This window comes from Sarcophilus harrisii, chromosome 5, assembly GCF_902635505.1.
Source record: "Sarcophilus harrisii chromosome 5, mSarHar1.11, whole genome shotgun sequence".
Taxonomy (NCBI): domain Eukaryota; kingdom Metazoa; phylum Chordata; class Mammalia; order Dasyuromorphia; family Dasyuridae; genus Sarcophilus; species Sarcophilus harrisii.
The window spans coordinates 85,139,917-85,153,456 of NC_045430.1; the positions used below are offsets into that span (position 1 = coordinate 85,139,917).

A 13,540-nucleotide genomic window follows, 5' to 3' on the forward strand; every position below is an offset into this window, starting at 1 on the left:
AGATCACTAAGATCATAATTTCTTGTAGCAAAAATAGTATTCCATCATGGTCATGTACTTGTTTGGTATTTCTCAATGATGGCTATCTCTTGCAGTTTCAACTTCTTTTCCATAATATAGATATCTGTCATAAACATATTAGTATTAATAGTTTTCTTTCTTTTTTCTCTAATTATATTTGGAAATAGACCTAGTACTGGGATTGCTGGGTTGAAAGATATAAGCAGGTCTTGAGGAGGGAGGAGAGAGGGAGAAGAAAAAAAAAAAGAAATCAAAACATTATAAATGTGAATGTAAAAAACTAATAGATAAATTTAAAAGACCCCGAAAGTGTATTCAGCTTAATAACCCTTTGGACATAATTTCAGGTCTCCAAAATGGTTGGATCAGTTTTCTATTCTATCAAATATGAATTAGTGTTCTAATTTTTCCATATTCCCTTCAAAATTAGTTGGTTTTCCCTTTTATCATATTAATCAATCTGTAAGCATAAAATGATATCTTAGGCTTGTTGTAATTAATTTGCTCTAGTCAATTAGGAAATGATTCATATTATTATAGATTTGACAATATTCTTTATATATTTGACATATGAAAATTTTATATAAGAAACTGTCTATGAATTCTCCTGCTCTGCCCTCATCTAGTTTTTTGCTTTCCTTCCAATCTTGACCACATTTGTATTATTTGTACTAAACTTTAAAACATTTAATGCAATCTACATGATTCATTTACAATTAACTTTGCTCTCCATCTCTTGTTTATTCAGAAATTGTATATCTATCCATAAGTCTGATAAGTGCTCTATGACCTTCTAATTTTCTTGAAATCTCTCTGTTTATATCTAAGTCATGTATTCGTTTTGCCCTTATCTTGGTAAATGGTGTAAGATATTGGTATGTACCCAGTTTCTGTGGTAGTAGAATATGCATTGTTTTCCCCCTCATATTTAGACACAGGTATTTCTTTTATTTATTTAATATTTTCTTTCAGTTATATTCAAAATAAAAGTTTATTTTACATTTTTTTTTTTGAGTTTTAGGTCCTTTCCTTTTTCCCCATCCGAAATTAAGAAACTAGATGTGAAGTTCTGGAAAATTTTCCCCTAAAATTCAAGTTGTGAAAGAAAACATAGACCTTCCATCCTAATGAAAAAAAAAACCCTTCAGAAAAATTAAGTTAAAAAGAAAAAGGGGAAAAAAAGAAAGAGAATGTTTCAATCTGTATTCAGACACAAACAGTTCCTTCTCTGGGTAGAGATAGGATTTTTCATCATAAGTACTTCAGGGTAGTCATGGATGATTGTACTATTGAGAATCATAAAGTCATTTACAGCTGGTCATTCCAAAAATTTGCTATTACTTTGTATATAGTATATTTCACTTTGCTTGAGTTCATGTAGGACTTTCTGATTTTTTTTTTTTTTATGAGAGCATCCTGTTCATCACTTCCCATAGAACAATAATATTACACCAAAACACATACTTACAGTTTATTGAGCCATTCCCCAATTGATGGAAATCCACTCAATTCATATTTTTTGCTCTGAAAAGAGAGCTCCTAATGAATATTTTTTTTGGATAGATAGATCATTTTCCTTTCTCCCCCCAATCTCTTTTGGTATCCATGCCTAGTAGTGGGTGTTGTTAAATCAAAGGATATGCATGAATTTATAGCTGTTTGCTGCCCCCAAATCTTAATCTTTGAGAATGAATGAATTTTTTATTGAGGAGAATAAATATATATGAGACGTACTGTTTCTTCTCATTACCTGCTTTTCAAATTTTTTTCTTCGATCAAAGTAGCTTTTTTGGGGCCAGCTTTTATATATGGCATTTACAAGTCCTATCAAGCATACAGGAACTTTTTGATTGCTCAAGTTCTTTTTCATGTTCATGGTATACTCTTCTTGAAGGGTTTACATTGTGTGAGCTACTTTGCTTTGAGGTACTGGAATTGCAAAAATTAAAAAAGATAAAATCCTGCTCACAAGAAACTTATATTATGGCCTAAGGAATGTAGTGATGATAAACCAGATATTCTTTGGTCTTTTTTATATCATGGATTCCTTTGGTAGTCTGACAAAGCCCATGAATCTCTTCTCAGGTTTAGATATTAAATGCATAAAATATACAGTATACACGATAAGAAAGGAAATCAATGATGTTGAAATAGTTATCAACATATAAAATACACACATATACATGCATATTTTGCAGATTAAAACCTGTATCATACATAAATTTACAATATATAAATTGTGAGAATAAAGATCTTGTGGATAGAGATTTTTTTTTAAATCTTTGCATTAGCAGATAAACACAATGCATTGTATTGGAAAGAAAGGAGAAACTCTGAGAAAGTTCTCCAAGAAAATTTTCATTTGAGAGAATCAAGGATTTTAGAAAGGAGGTAGAAACTGAATTGTCTTGAAGAGATTGCTTTATGAAAGATAGGAGATAGTAAATGGTATGCTAATAAGTTTGGGAAATGCATAGACATCTAGATTAATTGGAACATAGAAAGTGTGAAGGAAATAAATGTGAAATAAGGTAGAAAAGTGAACTGGACTTAGATTGTGGAAGACCTTCGATGCGAGCACAAATAATTTGTAGTTGTTGCTATAGGAAATAGTGAGATATCAAAAGTTTTTGAAAAATAAAATGATAGAAGACATTGCATTAGGAAGTTTTATTTTGCACAGTTATATGCTGGATTAAAGGCTGGATATTGAGGAGTTAAGACTTGAAACAAGGTGATTAGTTAGGAGGCTATTTCAATAATCTAAGGTGGATATGATGAGTATTTTTCTATGCAAAGAATGCTTAATCTGGCATCCATGAGATATCTGGGCATCTGTGAATTCAGGCAAAAAAATCCATCTTCATTTTTTAACTGAAAGTAAGCATCATTTTAATTTACTTTAACACATTATTCTCTCTCCCTCTCTCCCCCCAAGCAATTGGGGTTAAGTAATTTGCCCAGTGTCATACACCCAGGAAGTGTTAAAGTATCTAAGGCAGATTTGAACTCAGGTCTTTCTAACTTCAGGGCTAGTGTTCTATCCACTACACCAACTAGTTTTCCCTAAAACATTATTCTAATAAAGGGTCCATGAACTTTATCATATTGTGAAAGGCATGTATGTCCCCCCAAAATTTAAGAATCCTTTATCTAGAAAGCAATTAGAAGAAAATGAATTCAGGAGAGGTTATATGGATAGAATCAACAGGATTAGGTAAATGAATATTTTGGATAAAGGAAATAAAAGAGAAGAAAGAATTGAAAATTACTTAGAATTTCTGAAATAAGGATCATGGTGCCATTGACAGAACCGGGGAATTTTTAAGGAAGAGCAGGTATATCGTTAAGATTGAGGTGTAAATATCCCTTATTGGAAACATGGAATTGGAGAGTCCAGAAGATTCTTCATCTAATATCCAACTTGAATATTAAGATTACCATAGCATGGGAAGTTGTGAAAATGATTTCAACTGACAAACATAGGTATGAGGACACTAAGGGAATGGGAATATTCATGAGGGAGTTTGGGGCACTGGCTAGGGAAAGTATAGCTGGCAAATAAGGACCTTTGGTTTTTTGAGAGGGATTACAGAAAGGAGAGGTAGTAGTAACCAAGATGATTTATGCCCAGGCCATAAGTTTTACTGATTAGGCATTCTTTATCTGAACCTGCAGTAACTGACCTTTCCACTTCTCATGAATGTCATATGCTGAGATTAGTGTCCCTGACCTCTGATATTATCTGTAAACACTTGAATGAAAGTGCCTTATGGATTTATATAAATGTTAGCTATTATTATTTGCATGCTTCCAATTTCTGTTTCTATTTGCAACCCAAATTATACAAAGTACAAAAAAGACATCTTTCTTATACAACAGTCTCATATGGAAGTTCATCTGCACTGATGATAATACTTCTTCATGTTTCATTGTCTAGTACAGAGAATATTCCATGAGGCAAAACTTAATCTTCCTCCTCCTCATCAGAGAACTGCAACACCAAATATTTAATGATAACCAGGGATACACAATGATAGTGGTTCTACAATGTGTTAGTAAATGTGTAATAATTTCTGTGGTGTCACACATTTTGAAGTTTATACTTCATTAGTAACATTTTCTCTCTTATTTTTAATATTCAGGCAATCAATAAAGCACTAAATCAAGCCCTGATTCATAGTGTTTGGGGCACTTCTAAATAATGGAAAGGAGGGGGCTTCCTATATCTGGATGGCTCTTGGTGATAGGACAGGAACTGTGTCGCCTCAGGAGGCAATTGGATTCTCACCATTGAAGAGAAGGAGAAAGAAACCCCTGTCATAGATTCCTAGTAAAGATTTTGGTTTGGATGTGTTTTGGAATATATATGAACTCTAGGCATCTTCCAGTCCTGAGATTATATGATTCTGTGGAAACAGAATATACTTTGCCTATACTTTGACATATAACTCTAAGGAGCAATGTGAGTATTGCCATTATTAATATTATATTATATACTTATATGTGAACATCTAGCTTCCTTTTTCTTGTTTATTCACTTTACTAATTTGTCACTCTCTAGTCCCGTTTCAATTTCTTTCTTTCTTGGTACATACAGGTCAATCTGAAGTCATAAGTAAGAGAGGCAAAACCACATAGGAATCTCATTATTCATTCTGCGGGGACTGACAGATGACCCACAGCTATAGATCCTGATTTTTATTTTTCTGTTTCTTACTTATATGCTGAATGTCATTGGCAATCTTACCATCACTATCCTCACCTTGAGGGATCCCCACCTTAAGACGCCTGTGTATTTTTTTCCTTTCAAAATCTTTCCTTCTTAGAATTCTCATTCACAAATGTTTACATTCCTACATACCTCTGTAGCATGTCAACTCTATAGCATTTCCCTTGATATTTGCTTCACCCAAATATTTTTTGTCATCTTTTTTGAACAATGGACTTTTTTTTTTTTTTTTTTTGTCTATCATGTCCTATGATTGCTATGTGGCCATCTGCAAACCCTTGCATTACACAAACATCATGAACAACAGAGTCTGTAACCAGCTTCTCCTGGGTTGTTGCCTGTCTGGGCTTATGGTCATCCTCCTAACAGTTAGTCTGGGCCTTCAGTTGGATTTCTGTGACTCCAATGTCAGTGATCATATTGGTTGTGATGCATTTCCTCTGTTGAAGATTATGTTCAGACACAAAATTCATAGAAAAGCTAGCTCTCTTCTTTGTTGTGTTTACACTCAATATCATCTTACTCTTATTGCTTCTGTCCTATGGCTATACTATCAGGACAATTCTGAGATTCCCTTCAGTGCAACAAAGGAAAAAGGTCTTTTCCACCTGTTCTTCTCATATAATTGTTTCTATGACTTATGGCAGCTGTATCTTCCAATATATCAAACTGTCCACTAATGATAGAGTGACTTTGAATAAGGTGGTAGTTATGTTCACAGTGTCTGTCATTCCCAGTGTGAAACCTTTTGTATATTCTTTGAAGAACAAGCAAGTGATCCAAGCTTTTAAGGACTCAGTGAAAAGGATTACATTTTTCTTAAAGTAGTGAGAGACTACTGAGTTTTGATATGGCAAATGTTCCAGGAAAACCTGAATAACTTTTAAATTGTGTCCTTGGTTTAATATTTTTTTTTACTTTTGCTTAATCATTTTAGAGATATATGTGACATTCTGAATAGAGGATTAGTCCTGGTAAGGAACATCTAAGCTCCAGTTTTGCCTCTGTCATACTAGGTATAGTCACTTAAATTTTTAGGGTCTCAGGCAACTTTATAAGAATGTAAATTGCCAATTAAACTTTTTATGATTTTATGGAAAAAACATGCATTTCTATTACCGTATAATAAAAATATACTTGCACATGAAACTACTAATCTATTATGTATAATCTGCTATTTTTTTAAATGTATAATAAAGTTGTCATATAAATTTTTTCTTTATTTCTTCATCCTTTTCACTGTCCTAGATATGAAGTCCATTAGACACAAATGAACATATATACAATATTATTCTATACATACTTCTTTTTTAAGTTCTTTCTCTAGATGCAGATAGTCTCTTTCTTCATATGTTTTTTATAGCTAATGTGTCTATTATATTAATCAAAATGACTTATTTGCTGACAGTCATTCTTAAAACAATCGTGTTATTACTTACACAATGTTATCTTGGTTCTGCTCATTTCATTATTTTTATTATTTCATGCAAGTCTATCCACGTTTTCCTAAGATCATTGAACTATAATTTCTTATAGCAAAATATCAGAATCATATACTACAGCTTGTTCAGTCACTCTCCAACTGATGGGTATCCTGGCAATTTCAAGTTCTTAGCTACCAAAAAGAGAATTGCTATAAACACATAAGAATATTTGGGTTCTTTTCCTTTTTCTCTAATCATCTTTGGAAATAGACCTAGTAATGGTGTTTCTGGGTAAAAAAGACAGGCAGTTTAATTGCTCTTTGAGCATAATTCCAGATTGGTCTCCAAATTGTTGGATTGGGCCCCAATTTCATCAAATAGGAATTAATTTCCTAATTTTTCTACATCTCTCCAATGTTAGTTGATTTTCCCTTTGATTATATTAGCCAATCTGTACATGTAAAATAATATCTTAAGCTTGTTTTAATTTGCATTTTTCTAATCAATAATGATTTAAAGTACTTTTATATGACTAAATTGTTTTTATTTTTCATTTGAAAATTGCCTGTTCATATCCTTTGACCGTTTTCAACTGGAAAATGATTAGTATTCTTATAGAACTGATGATGTTCTTTATATATTTGACATGAGACCTTTTTCTGAAAAACTGTCTATAAATTCCCCCACTTCACACCCACCCAATTTTCTTCTTTCTTTCAGATCTTGGCTACATTTGTTTTATTTGTACAAAACTATTAAAACTTAATAAAATTTAAGATCAACTTAGCTCTTCATCATTTCCTTATCACAAATTGCATATCTATCTAAAAATCTGATAAGTAATATGTTATGTAATTTTCTAATTTTCTTAAAATTTCTCTCTTTACATCTAGGTCATGTGTCCATTTTAATCTTATCTTAGCAATGATTAAACATGATTATTTCTCAAATTATTTAAATCTTTTATGTGTGTAGTTTTAAAAATCATTTTGTTTATATAGTTCCTGGATTTGTTTTGATGGGTATACTTCTAGGTACTTTATACCGTTTAGAGTTATTTTAAATGGGATTTCTCTTGTACTGTTTCTTTTTTTAAGGATTCTGTCTGGCAATATATAGAGATACTGAAAATTTATGTGGATTTACTTTAAATCCTGCCACTTTTCTAAAATTATTAATTGTTTCCACTCATTTTTAGTTGAATATTTGGGATTTTACATGGAGGGATAGCTTTCAAACCTGGCGACCTGGGGAAATCACTCAACAGTTTCTCCTAGATCTTAGAATAAGCATTTCTTTGACAATATGGAAAGGAACAATCAAGTAGCAGACACCTACTTGTCATAATTGCCCAATGTGGTTAATTCTGTGATTGTATTTTTCTAACTCTGCAGGTAATGAATAGTTCCATAGCTGCTTCTTAAAAGTCTTTTGCCAAAATTATTTACAAAGGGATTTTATTATTTAAAAACTGTAATTCCCAAGTTCCCTTTTATTTCTTCACCTAGTTGATCCCCTTGAACATGTTGTAGATTGAATAGATAAAACAGATTTGATTGGTTCTTTAGTGTTTCATTTAAAAGAAAACCTTCATTCCCAGATTGTATGTGTCTTCTCTTATATGCAAACAAAGGCAGGTCTTGCTATTTCCTTATCTATATAGTGTCTTTGTTCTCTTTTCTGCTATGTAGAACAAATAGAAATATGTCCCAGTTTTAAATTGCATAAGGCTCATTGATGAGGTATCATTTTAGAGCTAGAGGGTGGGAGAGCAAGTTGCCTTAGCATTCTTTAATATCTATATATTTTTTATTATTAGCATGTTAGTATAGTTTTGCTATAGCTCTCCCCACATTTGTTTTAAGTGTGAGGGAGTGGGATCATGAGACAAAAGTTTCTTGGAAGTGCATATGCACTTCCCCATTGACATGTCTTTGAGTCATGCTAGACGGTTAAACTGATCGCTGACAAAATGAAGCACAATTAGAAAAGTAAGTATGAGGATGATTGGTCACATCATGCTTTCCCTTGTAGGATCTGTGATTATGGAACATATATTGTTTCCCCTTAAATATTTAAGTAAAGGGATTTGAGCATCCTCTCTCTCCTCATGTTTCCAAATCTCAAACTTAGAGAATGATTGGATTTTTTTAAAATTTTTTTTTAGTGAGGGCAATCAACAAAAATGAGTTGTGCTGTTTCTCCAGATTACCTGCTCTTACAAACTTTTTGGGCTACACCTTTTGTGGATGGGATTTACGTGGCTTTCTGCAAAACATACAGAAAATCTCTAATTGGCCAACTTCTTTTCCATGCTTATCCTCTTCTCTTGAAGTTCAATTGAATTCAATAAACATTTATTAATAGCTTATATTGGAAAAACTTCTCTGCACATGGGAGCTGGAATTGCAAAGATTAAAAAAATAAACCTTGCTCACAAGGAAATAACATTAAGACATTGGGAATGTAGTCAACATAAACTAGGTATTCTTCACCTTTTTTATATCATGGATTCCTTTGGTAATCTAGTAAAGCCTATGTGTCCCTTCTCAGATTTAGGTTTTTAAATGTATAAAATAAAATACACAGGATAACAAAGGAAATCAATGTTGTTGAAATAGTTATCAACATAAAAATACATATATGCACAAGCTTGGATCCCAGACAAAAAGTCCTATAATACATATATTCCCTGGAATATAAGCTTCTTATGGATAGAGATTTTCTTTTGAAGAAGAAGTTTATTTAAACAAGATGTTTGACTTTGAAAGGAAAACTATTTAGGATCAATTTTTTGTAATAATTTATCTCTACTGAGAGACAGAGATTTCCCAACAGGTAACAGATATGTACAAAAAAGTTATGAAATCATCCTTGATTTTACAATGGTAAAAGAAAAAGACATTGAAATCAGCCAATCAACTAGGTTTACAAAGATTTTTTGGTGTTTTTTTTAAACAGTGAGATTAAAATAACAGTGGAATATAAAGATAAAAATTAAATTAGTAGAGAAAAGGGGATATCTTCCAGTGAAGTGGTATAATGGATAGAAGGACTTGGATTTGGGAAGATCTGAGTTCAAATTTGGCCCCATCCACTTATTAGTTGTGTCAGTCACTCTGGCCACTCAATTCTATTTGCCTTAGTTCCTCATCTGTAAAAGGGGACATACTGGAGAAGGAAATGGGAAACCACTCTAGGGTCTTTGTCATGAGATACCATGGACAAGTCCACAACATCATGAAAAGTAGAACATGACAAAGACTGACTGAATGATTCTTATAGACTTTAGTTATAAATTATTTTCCAATATAGCTGTATAAATTTATTGTTCACACGATTCTAATGTTTATGATTTCTAGCTTTCTATCACAATTTCCTAACTCCTTGAGTATGGTGCAAAACCATAGAGTTGTAATAATTTTCATCACTTATTATTATTTTTTTTAATTTTATTTTTGGGAGAAAAGTGGGATTTGCTCAGGGGATCACATAGCTATTAAGTGTTAAGTGCCTGAGGCTGAATTTGAAATCAGCTTCTCCTGACTCCAGCACCAGTGTTCTATCCATGGAGCCATTTAAGCTACCCCATTTTCTTCATTTATTATGGATTTAGCAGTAAGTTTTTTTTGGACCTTTTGCATTTCTTTCCTGCCATCTGGGATTTCCACTAAGAATCTCAGAATCTGGTTCCTTTCTTAGTCTCCACAGATTTGGTAAAGAAATTGTTAGTTGTACCATACAAATACTGATCCTACCTAAATAGATAATGATAAAGGATAGATTTAGTTTTACCCCACAGAAAATGCAAAATATAATGGGCTTACCCTTGAGGCCCTCAGCAAGCAAGATAGCTCTCCTTTCTCCAGGGGTTCCCACTCCCTAGGAAATAGAAATAGTCTTTGAAGTATATACTTATTCCTCATCCTCCAGAGATTTCATTATCACGCGATAAAGACCAATTCATCTGTGTTGGTTTTATGCATCAATTATTCTCACATTTCTCCTTTGATTCCATAGTACATAATAAACATTTTGCTAATCAACTACTCTGTACCAGTTACACTATTGTGCTAGTTTGGAAACTGGGAGTGCTTTGGTTTTGGTCCAGATACTTCATTATTTTCATTCACCTGTGATTTGACACTCATTAAGCCTTGTTAAGTTAGGAAGACCTTAAGTTCAAATCCTGCCTTAGTGTTTACTAATTATGTGACTCCGATATGGAAGCATATAAAGTCCCATTTTCCATTTTCTCTTCCCACCCTAGAACTCTGCACTCACTTTTAGAAATATTAAAAAAAAATTAGAAATCTCAGTATCTGAAATCTTTGGGCTAATATGTAGAAGAAACTCTGCCTAGTCTTTGTTTAATTATGAATTCTAAAATGAGATCCCTTTCCCTTCTCTGATCAGTCGAGGACATCTCCCTCCCTGTTGTAATGAATGTCATGGCTAGACAAAGCAAAGAGAAGGAGCTCTTTATTGCTCAACCTTGCTTGTATTAGTGCTGTGATTCATGTTAGAGTAGCAGTCTCTTTTTCCATGACTTGAATAGAAAGCTCAAAAAAGGACTGAGGAATTTCAGGGAAATGATTCTCCAAGATTGAGTGATGATTTTTTTTTTTGATAAATGAATTAAATTGTTAACTTTTACCTTAACCTATTGTATAATTATGCTTCATATTATGAAATTATTTTTTCTCAAGAATGCTGTAAATATTATTTCAAAATATCTTGCATTAGAGAGAGATGTTTCAGGGCATGAGGGAGCTTTTGGTATTTCTCTTCCTAAGAAAACCAATGGCTGACCTAAAATGACGATAAATTAACACTTTTTTTGGTGTGTTTGTGTGTATAAGGGTGAGGTAAAATTTTTTTCTTCCACTTTGGACAAATCATTCAATCTGTACCAGTTTCAGGCTGCTAATTGGTAAAATAAGGACAGTAGTGATAATGATTTCATGGGGTTTGTGAGGATCAAACAGATAATTTAGGTAAAACACTTTGCAAAATATAAGATATTATTTAAGAGTTTATTGTTACCTTTCCATCAAAATCATCGTCATCATCATCATCATCATCATCATCATCATCATCATCATCACAGTTGTTTTTGCCCAGAATCAGCTCCCACACACTTTTCTGACTTTTCCTTACCCTGCCAGAGTACAATTATTCTATGATCTAATTTATTCCTGAAACCTTTTGCCAGACAATAACTTCTATATTTTCTCTTACTGACTAATTCTATTTACATAAATTTTATTGAATGTCTAGTATGTACAAAGAATATGTTTCAGAGCATCATGAAAGTAGAATATAAATAAACCTGGTCCCCAGGAGGTTCTAATTTCCTTGTGCAGGAAGGAAAGGTACATATATAATTATAGTGCAAATTAGAACAAAAAGGAAAACATATATGCTTAGGAGAACTATAATCAAGGTATTCTAGGATTTCTGCAAAGAGTTTGATGCTTTAATTTGATAGAGATGGAGGTGATGATAAAAATAATTTAGGAAATTAAGAAAGAAAAGAAACTAGGCAGTTCATTAACTAGTCAGCCAAGATAAAGAAACTAGACATGGAAGTACATTAGCATAAGTTCAATGATAGTGGAAAAGAAATGTAAGCATAAAGAAGAGAAATATTACAAATTGGTACAGATATCGACAATAAGAAAGGAATTTATTTTGGTATAAAGTATTTGGGCTCAATGGTTTTCAAGGAAAGTCCTAACCAGAAAGGTTTGGGGCCTTTGTTTTTGCTGTTTTGCCTAGGTAAGAATTAGTCTGTGAGAGTGGGCATTCCTGAACCTATAGATAGAGGGAGAAGCTTTCCTGGGAGAGAAGTGAGTGAGATGCCAGAAACCAGGAAAGATCTTGAGAAGAGCAAAAAAGATTCCCTCTTTCCCTGTCTCTGTTTCTCTTTCTGTCTCTGTCACTCTCTCTGTCTCTCTTTTCCTTCCAAAATAGACTGGAAAATTAACTGGTTAGCCTATAATTAGGGAATGATTAGAAAGGAAAATAGCTAAGAGTTGCAAAATCTTGCAAGGCTTTTTTCTTTGGCATCTTGACTTCCAGTAGACTCTTAGTGCTTTAAGAGAAATACCATTCGCTTAATTAAATCTTTAAAGGCCTGAATGACTTGCTTATTTCTAAGAGTATAAATAAATGGATTCATCACTGGAGTGACAGATGTTGTTAGTACTGATACCATCTTGTTCAAAGTTACTCCCTCCTTTGCAGAAGGTTTCATATACATGAAGATACAGCTACCATAAGTGATAGAAACAACAATCATGTGGGAGGAACAAGTAGAAAAGGCTTTTTTCCTTTGCTGGGCAGAGGGGAATCTGAGAACTGTTCTGATAATGCAGGCATAGGACAAAACCACCAAGAGTAAGGTGATGATGAGTGTCAATACATCAAATATTAAAATCATTCTCTCTATGAACTCTGTGTCTGAGCACACGATCTTCAGTAAGGGAAAAGCATCACAGCCAAAATGATCAATGATATTGGAGTCACAAAATTCTAACTGGAGGCCCAGGCTAAGTGGTGGGAGGATGATCATCAGCCCAGATGTCCAGGAACATAGAAGGAGTTGATTGCAAACTTTACTGTTCATAATAGTTGTATACTGCAAAGGTTTGCAGATGGCCACATAGCGATCATAAGACATGGTGGCTAGGAGAAAGAACTCTACTGCACCAAAAAAGATGACAAAAATATTTGAGTAAAGCAAGCATCACGGGAAATGGTATTGTCACCTGTTGACATGCTATAAAGATACCTGGGAATACAGGCAGAAGTAAATGATACTTCTAAGAAGGAGAAGTTTCTGAGAAAAAAATACATGGGAGTTTTAAGGTGGGGATTCAGCAAGGTGAGGATGATGATGGTCAGGTTCCCAATTATGCTTAATATGTAGTTGAGAAAGAGAAAGACAAAAAGCAAAACTTGAAGCTGTGGGTCATCTGTTAGTCCCTGCAGAATGAATAATGTAATCTCTGTGTGATTTCTCATCCTTGCCTTTTGAATTCTTGATGGACCTGTACACAGAATATAGAGAGAGTGATTCATTTTGAAGATGAGAGTAGAGACAAAATCATAATCATACTAGTTGAGAAGAAAGAGGCAGCCAGGAGCTCATGTAACTTTATATTGTCACTTTGTTATATTCTAGTTTTTCCTAGTTTCTATCAAGATTGATTGCTTCTATTTGTTTTTAGAATGAACATTTTTTTGACCTTTTCAAACATTGTCTTTTTTCAAAATTTTCTATTTCATATATTTTTACTCAAAGATCTACACTCCCTCTTCTCCTTAGCCACACACTAGAGTCAGGGAGACCTTGTTT

The 13,540-nt window shown here is 33.2% G+C and overlaps 2 pseudogenes; one reads left to right on the plus strand and one right to left on the minus strand.

The window, feature by feature from the left end:
- The first annotated feature begins 46 nt into the window (after positions 1 to 46).
- LOC111721205 lies at positions 47 to 5,581 on the plus strand (annotated as a pseudogene).
- A 6,687-nt stretch (positions 5,582 to 12,268) lies between these two features.
- On the minus strand, positions 12,269 to 13,206 carry LOC100929254 (annotated as a pseudogene).
- Positions 13,207 to 13,540: the final 334 nt, after the last annotated feature.